Here is a 15,322-nt window from a genome sequence, read left to right on the forward strand (position 1 = left end):
TTGAATGAGTAAGCAAGGCCCTAGAAGGTGAACGTGGCACAAAGTGGGAAAATGAGTAAAGCCTTGAGTTGTCATTGACTTGTCCCACTGCTACCAAGGCATCATCATCAAGTTCTTTTACCACAACTGAATCTGGTGTAAACTCAACCTTTTTCCCATTCCCATAGTGAGTGATTTGGTAGATGGAGAGAAGGTTGGTAGACAAGTTAGGAACATAGAGAACATTCTCAAATGTTCCATCATCCATGTCAACTGAACCTTTCCCTTCAACCTCTACTTGTGTATCATCACCTATGTAAATGTGAGGTACCTTAGATGGCTCTAATGAAGAAAACTGCTCCTTTGTAGAACCCATGTGATAGGAGGCACCCGAGTCAAGTATCCATTGCTGTGAAGAACCTGTTTTAGCCACAAATGCTTGCCCTTTTCCTTTTGACTGTGAGGAGGAAGAAGATGAATCCTTCTTTGTGTAGGCGGATGGCAAGTTGATGTTGTTTTTCTTGAGAAGATTGGTTAACTCATCAACTTGCTTTGCGTGGCATCGATGCTCATCATGACCATACTTTTTGCAATATGCACAAGTTGGTTTATCCTTCTTAGGTGTTGTCCCTTTCTTGGAAGAGGATTGTTGATTGCCTTGTGATGGAGAGGATGATTGTCCCTTTTCTTGTTGTGGTTGAGACTTAGATTGCTTCTTCTTCTTGTTGGAATTTTTGCCTTGACTTCCTTGATTTCCTTGATTTGCCACCAAAGCCTTGGACTTTGAAGACTTGAGAAGCCCCATGTTCAACAACTTGGATTGTTCTAATATCAACATTTCTGTGAAAGCTTCAAAAGAAGGCATAACATAAGAACTCCCCACTGTCAAACGATGAGTTTGGAAGCTTGATACAAATGCTGCATACTCTGGTGCAAGCTTGTCCAACAAGTTGAATATCAATTGAGCATCCTTTTTGTCTATTCCACAATCCTTTAGCTTTGCTCTTAGCTCATTTGCTTTGGTTACATAATCTTGGATTGTATCAAAATTCTTGGGATCTAAGTTGGTGAGCTCATTATCAATCTGGTAGCCTCTGATTTCATCAACTTGTCCATACAATTTCTGAAACATATCCCAAGCCTCTTTAATTGTTTTACACTTCTCAATGTGGAAAATGAGGTCATCTGATACATACTTGCGTAAGGTTCCAAGAGCCATGCAATTCTTAGTGAGCCATTCTAAGTGAGCATTTGGATCAGCCTTAGGATCAGGTGGTGCTGTTATTGTTCCATCTATGTAGTGTGTGAGACCCTTTTCCATTAGTTTACTCCATACTTTAATTTTCCATGATGCATAATTATGTGGAGTTAATGGTGGAAACTTATTAGGACTCATTGCAACAAGAATGGAAAGAGCACAAAAGAGGCACAATCACACAAGACACCCCCCCAAATTCACTCAATCAAAGAACCCCCCCAAATGTGATGATTTTGGCACTTTATAAGTAGTGTGTATACAATGGGCCACTTGCAAAAAATGGCAAAGTGGACTTCTGATTTACAATTTTACAACTGCCTCAAGAAGGCCAAAAGAGACTCAACTGAAAATGCAAGAGATCTAACTAAGATCCAAGCAATTTACAAGTACCTAATAGGCCAAATAAGACCAATATCTGAAAGTACAATTTTCACTCAAAATCTCTGAAATCTGATCATAGATTCTGAAAGTAGACAAAAAAATAAGCACTTTCAAAAAAAACGGCACCTGAAAAGGAGGTCGTATGAGCTCAAACGAGGCCTTTGAAGTTGCAGAATTGAGGATTGGACAGGTACAGCTGAGAGAATCTGTAAATTCCGAAAAACCTGTGCATCAAAATCAGAAAATAACCACACCACTGCGAAGATCACGAAATTTTAGCCCATTTCAAAAAAAATTGCACCAAAAAAGGAGCAAAAATGAGCAAGATATGGCCTTCCAAAGTTGGACTGCAAAACTGAAAAGCCCAATGGAGAGGGGTTAAAAATTTTCAAAAAATGCTGATGTGGCATTGACGTCAGCAAAACACTGTCTTAAATTTGACGGCCGTATGACCGTCATGAAAACTTCGCTGCCTGGCTGACTGGGCGTCCGTACTGTACGGACGGATGACTCGGCCTGCTGACTGTGCAGTCCGTACTGTACGGAATATGCGACGTGGCTAACTGACGTGTCGTACGGATCAGATCTGCGTGTCACAGTACGGTAGAGATGGCTGTGTACGGACTGCTTGTTGGTGGTCCACGTGGCTGGGTCAGGGTGAGGTGGCCTGCCGGAGGGTTGTTTGCTGGCGGCCGCGCTGTTGCCGGAAGCGGACGGAAGCCGGAGGCCGCAGCGGTTGCCGGAGACGCGCTGCGGAGACCTTCGGGTGGCGCTGCGGAGGAAGGGTCTTCGGCGGCGGCACGGACAGAACTGCTCGGGCGGTGGCGCAGAACGGCGGGCGGAGCCGAGGGACGAGGCGCTCGGACGGTGGCTTCGGCAGTCGTTCGTGCGGGCGGAGCCGAGATCGAGGTGCGGGCTCTGGCAGCGGACAGAGTACGGCGCTGGCGGTACACGGTCTGCGGCAACCTGCAAAATGGTACCGCGGGTACAGCACGGGGGGGGGTCTGCGGACCCCCCAAAATTTGATTTTTCCCTTTTTTTTTTTTTTTTTGATTTCTTTTTCGAATTTTTTCAATTTTTTTTCAATTTTTTTTGATTTTCAAAACAATATTCAGAAAAACAAGAAATATTTTTTTTTGAAAAAAATATATAAAAAATTCGAAAATCCGTACGATATAGCCAAATTGGGGAAAAAATTTTTCCTCACCAAAATAGGTCGACTTTATAGTCAAAATTTATGGAAATGGCCTCCCGGATTCAACGGTGATGTCCAAATCGCTGTATGATGCCTCCAAAAAATGAAGATCCCCAAATCCGAAAATAGAAGCCTTCCACGATGTCTCCAAAAACTGATCAACGAAGCCCCAATAGCTCTGATACCATGTTGGATTTTGCCAAGATCAAGGGCACAATGAAAAGCATAAAAGAGACAATAGAATGACAAGAACAAACTGTATTCTCATCAATATAAAAATGATCAACTGGATTAACCAATACAATGAATAGAGGCCTGCTTATATAGGCAAGGCCATATGGATGTATGAGCACACAAATATGACAAGTGGCTCAATGAGAAACAAGGGTAGGTAGGAAATAGGTGTGGGTAGGTAGGAGAAATAATATAATATTCCACATGAGGTGGATCACCCACCGAAGGTGGAATTATCACTCCACAATAAGTGGATATGATAGTGTAATAACAAGATCAACACCATAAGAGGTGGAATTTCTCCTACACACACTATCCCAATGAGGCACAAACACCCAAGTGTCTCATATCCAAACTACTATGTAATGCATTATCCTAAGTAAACTTAAGTAAGTGTAATAATATCCATGATGAATAATTATTTACACCAACACCTATAACCCTTGTTATGATAAAATGACCTAGCCAGTTAGGTTCAAACTTCCCTGGCTCTTCTCGTTCTGCTAGGTTCCTTTGGTTCTCCTTGAGAACTAGATCTCGCACTTCAAAATTCTGTGGGTGTACTTGTTTATTGTAACTCCTTCTCAATCTATTCTGGTAACCTTGCAAATCATTTAAAGTAGTTTGTCTCTTTTCAGCGAGCATTTTAAGCTCTTGTAATCTTCCAAATCAATAGTCTTCCTCTGATATGATGTTTTCTAAGGAAACTCTTAAAGATGGTAGTTTTATTTCAATAGGTAGTATTTCTTCTGTACCATAGACCAATGAATATGGTCTTTCTCCTATAGGGGTACATACTCCTATTCTATAAGCACAAAGAGTGGGATTTAATTAGAGATGCCAGTCCCATCCTACGTCACTAACAACTTTCTTGAGGATCTTTAATATTGTCTTGTTTGTTAATCTGCTTGTCCATTACTTTGCGGATAATATGATGTTGTAAATCTCTATTGTATTTGAAATTTTTCACACAATTCTCTCCTTTCTTGATTTTTGAATGGATGTCCATTGTTCGTCACTATGCACATTGGAATCCTGTATCGATAGATAATGTAATTAAGCATGAATTTCACTATTTTCTTACCAGTGGTGTATGTAAGGGGGATTGCCTCTACCCATTTAGTAAAATATTTAGTAGCCGTTAAGATGAATTTGTGCCCATTGGAAGAAGTAGGATTAACTTTACCAACTAGCTCTAACCCCTATTGTGAAAATGGCCATGGTGATGTAATAGGTTGAAGATCCTATGCCGGTGCATGAATGAGGTCCCCATAAATTTGACATTGTTTATATTTTTGTACATGTTTATTGGAATCCTTTTCCATAGTTGGCCAATAGTATCCAGTTCTTAATAATTTCTTTGATAGTGGAGGGTCACTTTGATGCGCCCCACAAATTCCATCATGCACCTCCTTTAGGGCAATTTGTGCTTCTTCTTCATCAAGACATCAGAGAAGGGTTCCATCAAAGCCCTTTCTATATAATTTGTCAATGATAATAGTGTGTTTGGACGCTTGACAAATAAGAGTTTTCTTTTGATTTCTAGACAAATCAGGAGACATATACTGAGTATGTAAGTATGCATATATCTCATTATACCATAGGGATTCAGGACCCACAATTACACATCCATATTCTGATGAGGGAATCTCATATGTTGGTATCATCAATTATTCTACAATAAACTCAAACTGAGTTTCACTATTAGGCATATTTAGTAGAGACCCTATTGTAGCCATGGCATCGGCTGCCTTGTTCTATATCCTTGGAATTTGTTCTAAAGTGATGTTACTGAAATGTTCTTTGTAATCTTCTACCATTTGTTTATAAGGCATCAATTTATCAACTTTTATGTTATATTCATCATTGAATTGATTTCCAATCAGTTGTGAGTCAAAATAGACTTTTAATTATTTTATCCTCCATTGTATAATGGTACAAAGTCCTATGATGAGAGATTCATATTCAACAATATTGTTCGTATAGGGAAAATTTATTCTAAATGACTTAGGGATAGAATCACCTTGAGGGGTGATGAAAAGAATCCTAGCTCCAACTCCATGATTTGTATAGGACCCATCAAAGTATAATTCCACATGATGGATGCTGTCAACATAAACATAGATTCATTAGGAAAGTCTATTAGTAGTGAGTGACTGTCTTGCAAGGGAGCCTCTGCTAATTGATCTGCTATGATCTCCACTTTGATTGCCTTTCTGTCCACATACTTTATATCAAACTCACTTAAAATAATGACCCACTTAGCCAATCTTCTAGTCAACGTTGCTCTGCTTAACAAATATTTGAGTGGATCAAATGACTCAGCATATAATGTCTAAGTTTCTGAGATACAAAGATCACTGCTAGACATGCTCATTCTATAGGACTGTAATTAAGCTCATATCCAATTAGGGTTTTGCTTATATAGTAGATTGCTCTTTCCTTTCCTTGATCATCATGTTGTTCCAACAAGGCTCCTAAAGATGAGTTTGTTGCTGATATATATAGTAATAGGGGCTTTCCTTAAATAGGTGAAACTAATATTGGAGTATTTAGAAGATAATCTTTTAAAGCTTGAAAAGCTTCTTGGTATTGTTCTATCCATTTGAAGGTAACTCCTTTTCTGAGTAAATACTAAAATGGATTGCATTTATCTTCTAGTTGTGCTATGAACCTTCTTATAGATTGTACTCTTCCTTGCAACCCTCTTAACTGCTCAAGTATTGATGGAGGTTGTATATCCATGATTTCTTTGACCTTTGCAGGATCTACTTCAATTCCTCTATTAGACACAATAAATCATAAAAGTTTGCCTGCTGTTACACCAAAAACACACTTTTTGGGGCTTAATCTGACATTGTACTACTATAATCGATCAAATATATTTGCAAGGACTTCAAGGTGACCTTAACTTGTCTATGATTTAGCCAGTAGATTGTCCACATAGTCTTCCATGATATTATGGATCATGTCATGAAATACTATCTTTATAGCCCTTTGATAGATTTCTCCTACATTCTTATGACCAAACGACATGACGTTCTAGCAGTATGTTCCCCATGGACAGGTAAATGTTGTCTTGTGTTGATCTTCTGGTGCAATCCTGCTATGGTTATATCTTGAGAAACCATCCAAAAATGGTTTCATTCCCAGTAGTCAAGTCAACTATCATTTCTATGTTGGGTAATGGGAAATCATTCTTATGTTGGGATCCAATAACACTGAGAGGGGGGGTGGTGAATCAATATTCTGCAAAGATATGATTTTACCCTTTTATAACATACACATATAAACTGATAAATGAAGAAACATATAACTTGAAGCAAATAAACCATCCACACAAATGAACACCATAACAAACATAATTTATACATGCAAAACCTCAAAGACAAAAAACCACAGTGGGATTTGTGACCCACAATATCAGTTTACTGGCCATATGAAATATATTACATAAAATGGGGGCCTGCACATGTAGGAAGGCACACTTGTCATCACAAAAGAGTCTCATTGACTACAAGCTTCTACTAAAATAAAACAATAATAATGAACTCACAAAATGCATGAACACTTCTACCGGTATTTCCTCTCCTCCAAGAATGCTTTCTAAACTATCTATAGATCATTGCATGATATAACATTGGCATACAAATGATCTACATACATATACTTTGCATTACACAGTCTCCTATATCCTTATTACAATCTGTCACATCACTTTTCATAATGACCTTAACAAACTGACCTATATACCCTTCACAAAAAATATTCTTTATGTCGGCTTACAATGCATTACAAAATATATACAATGTCGGCCTTATACAATAATTACAAAATGATTTTACAAATGAAACTTCCTTCAAGTCCAAGACCGATGTCGGCTTCACTGAAGTGTTGTATGTTGCTGTTGGTGCCGATGTAACATTGGATACTCCAATGCTGGTGTTTGTCAGTGAATGCCTTCTAATGCTGATGTATGTCGGTGTATGCTTTCTTACAAATCTTGTTGCCAAGTTACCATGTTTCCATGTTGCCATGTTGCCATCAATGACAACATATGAATCCAATGAGTGTCAATTGCCAACAATCTCCCCCTTTGGCTTTGATGGCAACACTAATGTGAAGAATGGATTCCCTGCCTGTTCAACCTAAAGTATGCTCCCCCTAAGAAATACACTCCTTTCTGATATCCTCGCCATATTTTTTTGTCTAATATTTTTCACATTATATACACTCCCCCTTTGGCATCAATACCAAAGACCGGTGAAAGAATTGAAAGAATTTGGTGCAGAAAAAGAATTAATAAATACAAATTACTTTATCAGAGCTTGGCCAATTTCAAAATTTCCAGGTAAGCCTTGTCTAGCAACTATAAATATGTATCCCAACCAATTTTGAAGGTTTCAGATATGGATACAAGTCCACTCAGCAAGTTTGCAAGTGTTTCCTTCTCTTTGACTTCTGCTAGTGTGGGCTTAGCAATCATATCTATACATTCCCTCCTATGTACACCAAGTGAATCCAATCTTAGACTCACCAATCCTCTAAGACTCCTTGTCTCTTTCCTTTTCAAAAGCAAAAATTTGGTTCTCCAAAGACAAAATTTGTCCATCAACAGATGTTGTTAGTGAGGTTAATCCATCAAAAGAATTTGCAATATTACCAACCTTATCATGTAACTCCTTTAATATGCTATCTACATTTTCTATAAGAATATTTATATTACAACAAACCTTGTAGATTTTTTGTACACTGTTTCAAACAATTCTCAATACGAGTCAATTTTCCTTCAATTTTCTTCTTCTCTATTTCAATAATCAGATCAAAAGTGGCTCTCTAGCCATAGTAAATCTCTCAAGTGCCTATCGGTTTGAAATTTGCTGCAAAGATTGAAAGTTGTTAGATATATGCTTAGCTAATACCTTAAGTTTGCCGGAAAGGCTTGCTTCATTTTCAATCTTACAATTTGGAATTAGTCTGTGCAAAACTGTGATTGAGTGATCTATTATTCCTTTATCTGCCGATCCCTCCTTTATTAGTTTCTGAGTAGCCATCATCATTAACTTAGTGGGACTCATCTCAATGATTGATTTCTTCTCAACTTGAGAAGTGTCAATTTCCAAAACCTTTGTTGGGGAATCAATATTAACTTTTGTTATAGTCTCAGTTCTCTTTACCTTATCCTCCTTGGCATTGGTGGCTTCACTACTTGGTGCAGTAACAATTACTGTCGGTGGAGTATTATCCATAATATTGTTAGTACCCTGTACATTACCTTGTTCAAAAGTTGTCTCTGCCGGTATTGACTATATACTCTCCTTTACTGTTCGTAGTGTCTCTATACTTATAGTGACTGCCAGTTTATTCAAAATTGGAGCTGAACTACCCAAAATACCTTTCCCTTTAGATCTGTCTGGGACGGTGGAAGTTGTTGCTATTACAAATTCTTCTTGGGAGGTGAGAAAATCAGGATTCTTTTGGAAGAATTTGGTCCAACCATCTCTGGTCTCATTTACTACCTCATTTACCCTACCCATCATTAGGCTGATTTGTTGGGCTTTTCTACTAAAAATTATTCTATTTGAAAAATCAATGCATCATTTCATTTCCTCATTGTTTATTGAGACACACATACTCAAAAGTTCTACTTCCTTAATTTCTCTACCCCTCTTTACTGCATGAAGTTTTCTAGCATCTAATTTATTGTACAATAATAGAGGATTTTCCTTCAAAATTTCTACTAAGGCTTTCTTATATATATTTGTGTAATAAAATTTCCTCTTCAATCTCATTTTGCTCATTATCCTCTAAATCTTCATAATAAATGGACACATTCTTCGAAATTATATCCTTGGTTATTTCATTAATGAATTTAGTACAAGTCATTGTAGCCTTACCAGATTCAATAGCATTATCACTCTTCTTCTTCTTGTTGGGGGTTGCCGGAGTGGATGTGACTTGTTTCCTCTTTTGAATAGGTTTCCTTGCTAGAGGTGGGGGTGCAGTAGGTTTTGTTACTTTTCTCACAAGATTCCTCCTTGGCTCCACCTTCTTCTCCTCTACCAGAGGCTGGTTAGCTTTCTTTCTTTGTACCCTTTTGAATGCTAGAAATTCATTATCCTCTGGAGCAGAGTCAGAAGTGACAAAAGAAATGAAAGTTTCAGGCCTTTTTGCCTTAGGAGCACTAACCATTGTCGGTTCCTTTGCTGGTTTGGATCCAAAACCCACTTTAGTGTCTCTTATGGATTACATTCTATACAAATGCAAATATCCTATCAATTTTCTTCTGTCTTATTTTCCTGTCAAAGCCAATATTGACTTCAAGAGCCTTTTCCTCTGCAGTACCAAAGTGTTATGTCTTATCATCCAATGGAGCTTCAAGCAACATTTTTACATAAAGTTCAAAAATGCTATCATCCACTTCATATCTAAGCTCAGTGACCCATATAGTCCTAGGTTCTACTGCCTCCATAAGAGTTTCATCAGTCTACACCATAAAATAGATATCAATGGAGTAATTTCTTTCCCTCTATCTCATATTTTCCTAAAATGTTTTGAAATAGCCCCAAAGCTTTTCATCCCTATCGGTACCAAGACTGGTGATTTATTCCTTGATTTGCATACTTACCAGTATGTCTTGAGCCCAACGCTTCTTCCCTAGACCGGGTAGCTCATTTATGAAGTAAATAATTAAACAAACAATGAGATTTTTGAACCTAAAATTTCCTTTCTTAACACTCTTAATCTTTCCAAGATTCAGCATTAGTTCCCTTCTCAACCATTCACATAAGTCATATTTTCCATTATTCCTTAGCATTTGGTGTGTAGCATGAATGTAGGAACTGTCAACAGAGTTCATTCGACTAGATTGAGTTACCTTATAACCGATGATCATGGTGACAAAATTCACATCTATGTCCTTGATTGTGTTGATCCTCATTGATCTACCATCATGGGTTGTGTCGGTAAGCTTCTCAACCCCTGTATTGGAAATTTTCTTGCCAGGTTCTTGTTTGACTTTGGGTAAGCCAGTGACTGCTTGAATTGCTTCCTTTGTGATCATGTAGGGCCAATCCATCTAGATGAACTCATTGTGAGCCTTGCTTAGAACATATCTGATCACCTCATCTTTGAATTCCACTATGTATAAGATACTGGTTAACCCTAGATCCTCGATGATCTTATATTATGGCTTGATTCTTTTGGAGCTTCCCAATATCACAGATTGATACATGCCCTTTATCTCTTCTATACCTAGATCCTCTAATGTGCAGTGAATATATGCCCTTACATCTTCAACATACATCACACTATCGAGAACCCTAGATAATGTGCCCACAGAGTCTTCTTTCTTAGCTATCTAGGGAAATTCTTTGAAAAGGGGTCTCAACCTATCCTTAACTTCAACAATGGTGACATTTTCAATGAAAGTAGGAGTAGATGATTCGGATGCCATTTCAAAGAAAAACCTAAAAATGATCATCGGTATGAAGATTTGATTGCTTCTCAAATGATTGCTGGAAATCCTTTCAGAATGCCTTTGCTTGCTCTTAATCACATAAGATTGGCCTTTTCTTTGCTCTATATTGCTTGAAATTTGGGTGAGTGAAAATGAATTCACTTTCCCTTTTTATCAGCGAGTAAACCCTAATCCTTCACTGTCATAAATGCTTCACATTGTACCCTACCAAATGTCAATTTCATAGTCTTATGTCGGGTAAACCTTCATCAATGATTAAGACAACTCTCCAGATCTCTTCCAGATCTCTTTCAAATCTTCTTCAGGGAATATGCAAGATTTGCAATAAATTTTCCAACCCTTAAGGTGTATGCCTCAGTTACTGGTGGACTTTCTTGCCGGTGCAGGAATGCTCTATTCTACCAGTGAAGTTACCGGTTTAGATCAATCTCCACTTGGTTCTTTAGACTTTCTAACCCATCTCTTGGTGTGATCTTGTTGTATTTCATCTACCTTCTTCTTTCCTTTCTCATTTGCTTTATCATTTCTAACCGATTGAGTCTTTCTTCTGCAGTACTTAGTAATATCACCTATTTTGTTTCATGCATAACATGTAACATTGTTCTTTTATATTGCTTTAACATATCTGATGCCATCCCTTGACCTACATTGATAAGCCAAATGACCAAAATTTCCACATGCATGACATTTGACATTCATTCTACAATCTTATGATTTATTACCATATTTCTTGCAATTTGTGCATTGACCAGGAACAAAATTGTAGTTTTGATTAGCTCTATTTCTACATTGTTTAGCCATATGCCCAAATTTATTACAAAAAAAGCATCTACCATTGAATTTATAAGCATTATATTTCCTTACTGGTTTCCTCTGGTTTGATGAGTTTTGCATACCAGTTGTCTAATCTTCATTTGCAGTACTAGAGCTTTCACCTTGTACAAATCCAAGTCCTCTAGAATCATCATTCTATCTTTGTCTTTTTAATAAGTCATCCAATTGTGCAACACTAATCCTAAATTTTTCTTTATACTCACTTGCAGTAGTTAGATCATCTCTTAGAGTAGTTATTTGTCTTTCAAGCTCTTGTTCATTATTTCAGGAGTGTACCAAATCAGTTCTCAATAGATTATTCTCATGAGTCAATCTGCCACATTCATCAAATTTGTTCTTCAGAGATATAACAAGATTTTATTCCTTCTTATTTCTATCCTCAATATCTTTTGATAACCTCATAGTCAGGTCTTGCATTTCATTCTTCATGAGCATGTTTGCTTGACTCAGTTTCTGACATTGTTCCTTAAGTGCATTTTTCTCTTCATCATCCTGGTTTTTTTAAAAGTTCCTTTCTCTTAGCTTGAGCTGATAATAACCTTTCTTGCAGGACAAGAATGAATTCATTCGCATAATTCAATTCATCTTGAAATTTTAAATTCTTCATCCTTTCAACATCATAATCCTCAAGATCCTTCTCAAGTTGCTTCTCCATAGCTGTGTTAAATGATTCTGATTTTAGGATCTTCTTCAAGCTATTAAACTTCTTCTAAGGAACCAGACTCTAATATCAATTATTGGGGATCCAAGAACACTAAGAGAGGGGGGGGGGGGGTTAATTAGTGTTTTGTTGGTAAGATGTGATTTTACCCTTTTATAACATACACATATAAATCGGTAAATGAAGAAACATATAACTTGAAGCAAATAAACCATCCACATAAATGAACACCATAACACACATAATTTATATGTGGAAAACCTCAAAGAGGAAAAACCACGGTGGGATTTGTGACCCACAATATCAGTTCACTAGCCATATGAAAGATATTACATAAAATGGGGGCTTGCACATGCAGGAAGGCACACTCCCTAGAGCACACTGCTCATCACAAAAGAGTCTCACTAACTACAAGCTTCTGCTGAAATAAAATAGTAATGATGAACTCACAAAATGCATCTGCTATGCCAAAAAGAGTTCTGATTATAGTTTTGCTTTGTACTAGTTCATAAACCCTAAACACTTCTACTGGTATCTACTCTCCTCCAAGAATGCTTTCCAAACTATCTACAAATCATTGCATGATATAACATTCACATACAAATGATCTACATACATATACTTTGCATTACACAGTCTCCTATATCCTTATCACAATCTATCACATCACTTTTCATAATGACCTTAAGAAACTGACCTATATACCCTTCACAAACAATATGCCTTATGTCGGCTTACAATGCATTACAAAAGATATACAATGTAGGCCTTATACAATAATAACAAAATGATTTTACAAATAGAACTTCCTTTGGGTCCAAGACTAATGTCAGCTTCACTAAAGTGCTGGATGTCGGTGTTGATGCCGAAGCCAGTGTAACCTTGGATACTCCAATGTCGGTGTCTTTTGGTGAATGCCTCCTAATGCTAGTGTATGTCGGTGTGCTTCCTTATGAATCTTGTTTCCAAGCTACCATGTTGCCATGTTGCCATCAATGACAACATATGAATACAATGAGTGTCAATTTCCAACACCTTAGGGCATGCTCTGTTTAGATCTCAAAAGTCTGTACAGATTCTTATGCCCCCAGTGGGCTTAGCCACAAGTACCAGATTGGATATCCATTCTGCATAATCAATATGTCAAATGAAGCCCACATCTAGAAGCTTTTGGAGTTCTATTTTTATTAGTAATGCAATCTGTGGATGAATCTTTCCTAGCTTTTGTTTGTACTGTTTAATTCATGGTAGCAATGGTAAAGTTTTGGATCTAGGCCCGGTATATCCGCATAGGACGAAGCAAAATTGGTAGGATGTTGTTTGAAAAATGTATGAATTTTTTCTTTTCTTCCTAGTTAAAAGATTTTGATAAGTGGATATTGTGTATAATTTCTCCTTGTGCTATATTGACTTCTTTAGCTTCTTCCATGAGTAATGTTGAATTCTCTTTTTCAATAGGGAGGTTGTCTAACTCATTCTTACCATTGTGATCACTTTGATCCATATCTTCTATCACAGAGGCACTTGCCTCTCCAAAGTATGTTGTTCTATCCAAGTCTACAACAAATCCTTCTTTGTGATCACCTTGTGGAAACCCTTCTCTGACACCAAGGAATTATGCAATAGCTTCATCGTTCTCAAACCAATCTAGAGTTGGTTTTCCTTCTCATCCCAATCAATAAAATGTGAGTGTACAAGGGGTAATTCATTGCACCCTTATGTTGTAACAAATTTTGATAACATTCATACTTGGTTATTTGAGTGACCTGATATATTTTCATCATCGATATGCAATTTGTGATCCTCTATCATGTCTATTGTTCATGGGCTAGAATCATGATCAATTAGGAATTCATAGTCGTGAGAATCTATCTCACTTTCTATGTATGTTTCAGCTTCTGAGGTTGTTTCACTTATCTCCTCTTGTTCTTGGATCTGATTTTGTTGTAGATTCATGAGCCTCCATTGTATAGTGACCACCCTTCTTAAGCTTGGTATAAGTCGTTGTAGTATTTGTTCGTTTAATTCATTGGGTGGAGCTTGAGTTGTTTCCCTTGGCAAAAGTATTGACAAAAACAAAGGTTTGGGATCATTTAATGGTGCTAAGCTTGTGTCTATTGCCACATTTCCTTGTGCGGATGTTTCAGATACTGTATTGATGGGCGAATCAGTGCTAGGTTCTTGTAGAAGTTGTCTCATATCCTCACCATCTGATTCTGTACTAGGAGATGTTGGTACTTTCTTTCTTTTTGAGATGAAGAAGGAAATGCTCATGTTGGCAACTGACTTTGAGATATATACTCTTATGGAAGCCTTAGTCTGTTCAGTATATCTAGTGTATGTTGTCTTACTTCTGCTATATTTGGTACATGTTTATATCCTAACCCTTGATTCTTTGGATTTTTGTTTGGTACAATGGGTTCTAATCTTCCTTGATTTTATAATCCCAAGCCTGTGGTACCATCATACCCATGTTTTTGTAGCATCTTGAATCCATTGCCATACTGGTCTAAAGGTAACCTAGGTATTATCATGTCATCTTCTTATCTATATATCCAATGATTAACATCTTCATTCAGAGATTCTTCTTGTAAATCTCCCCACCTAATGAAATAGCATGAATCTGAGTATCTTACTTTTTCTTTTATTTTGTCTTGTTTCATTACTGTGTTTTGAGGCTTCCCAAAAGACCTAGGAGAAAGAGATAACTATTTTCCATTTGAGGTATTTGAAATAGAGTATTCTCGACAACCAACATCCTTAATCTGCAAAGAAAATGGTGTAGGAGCATTCTTTTGTATTTCTGTGATCATTAATGACTCCATTTGTGTAGTGAGGGGTGCTTCTTTATTAATAGGTACCTGGTTATCTACACTTGCCTTTAAGTGATTACAGTGTTGGAATGGATTTGGATCACCCTTTATGGCGATTTCAATGCCATTGTACGAGAATTTAACACATCGGTGAAATGTTGATGGTACAACTTGCATGGTATGAATCCATGGGTGGCCCAATAACATGTTGTACCCTAGTTCTCTATTTAACACTTGGAAATTAACCTATGTTGTTATAGGTCCTACTTGCATTGGTAGCGTATCTATACCTTTTGACAGACACTCTTCAACATCATATGCTTTGATGTTTATTCTTTTTGAAGGATCAATGTGAAGCTTAGAATATCCCAATGCCTTAACCAACTTTAATGCATAGATGTTGAGACCATCTTCTCCATCTATAAGTACTCTTTTGATTCTTCTCTTATGTATGCAATCTTCTAGATGTAGTGGGTCATTATGGAGA

This window comes from Cryptomeria japonica, chromosome 9, assembly GCF_030272615.1.
Source record: "Cryptomeria japonica chromosome 9, Sugi_1.0, whole genome shotgun sequence".
Lineage (NCBI taxonomy): Eukaryota > Viridiplantae > Streptophyta > Pinopsida > Cupressales > Cupressaceae > Cryptomeria > Cryptomeria japonica.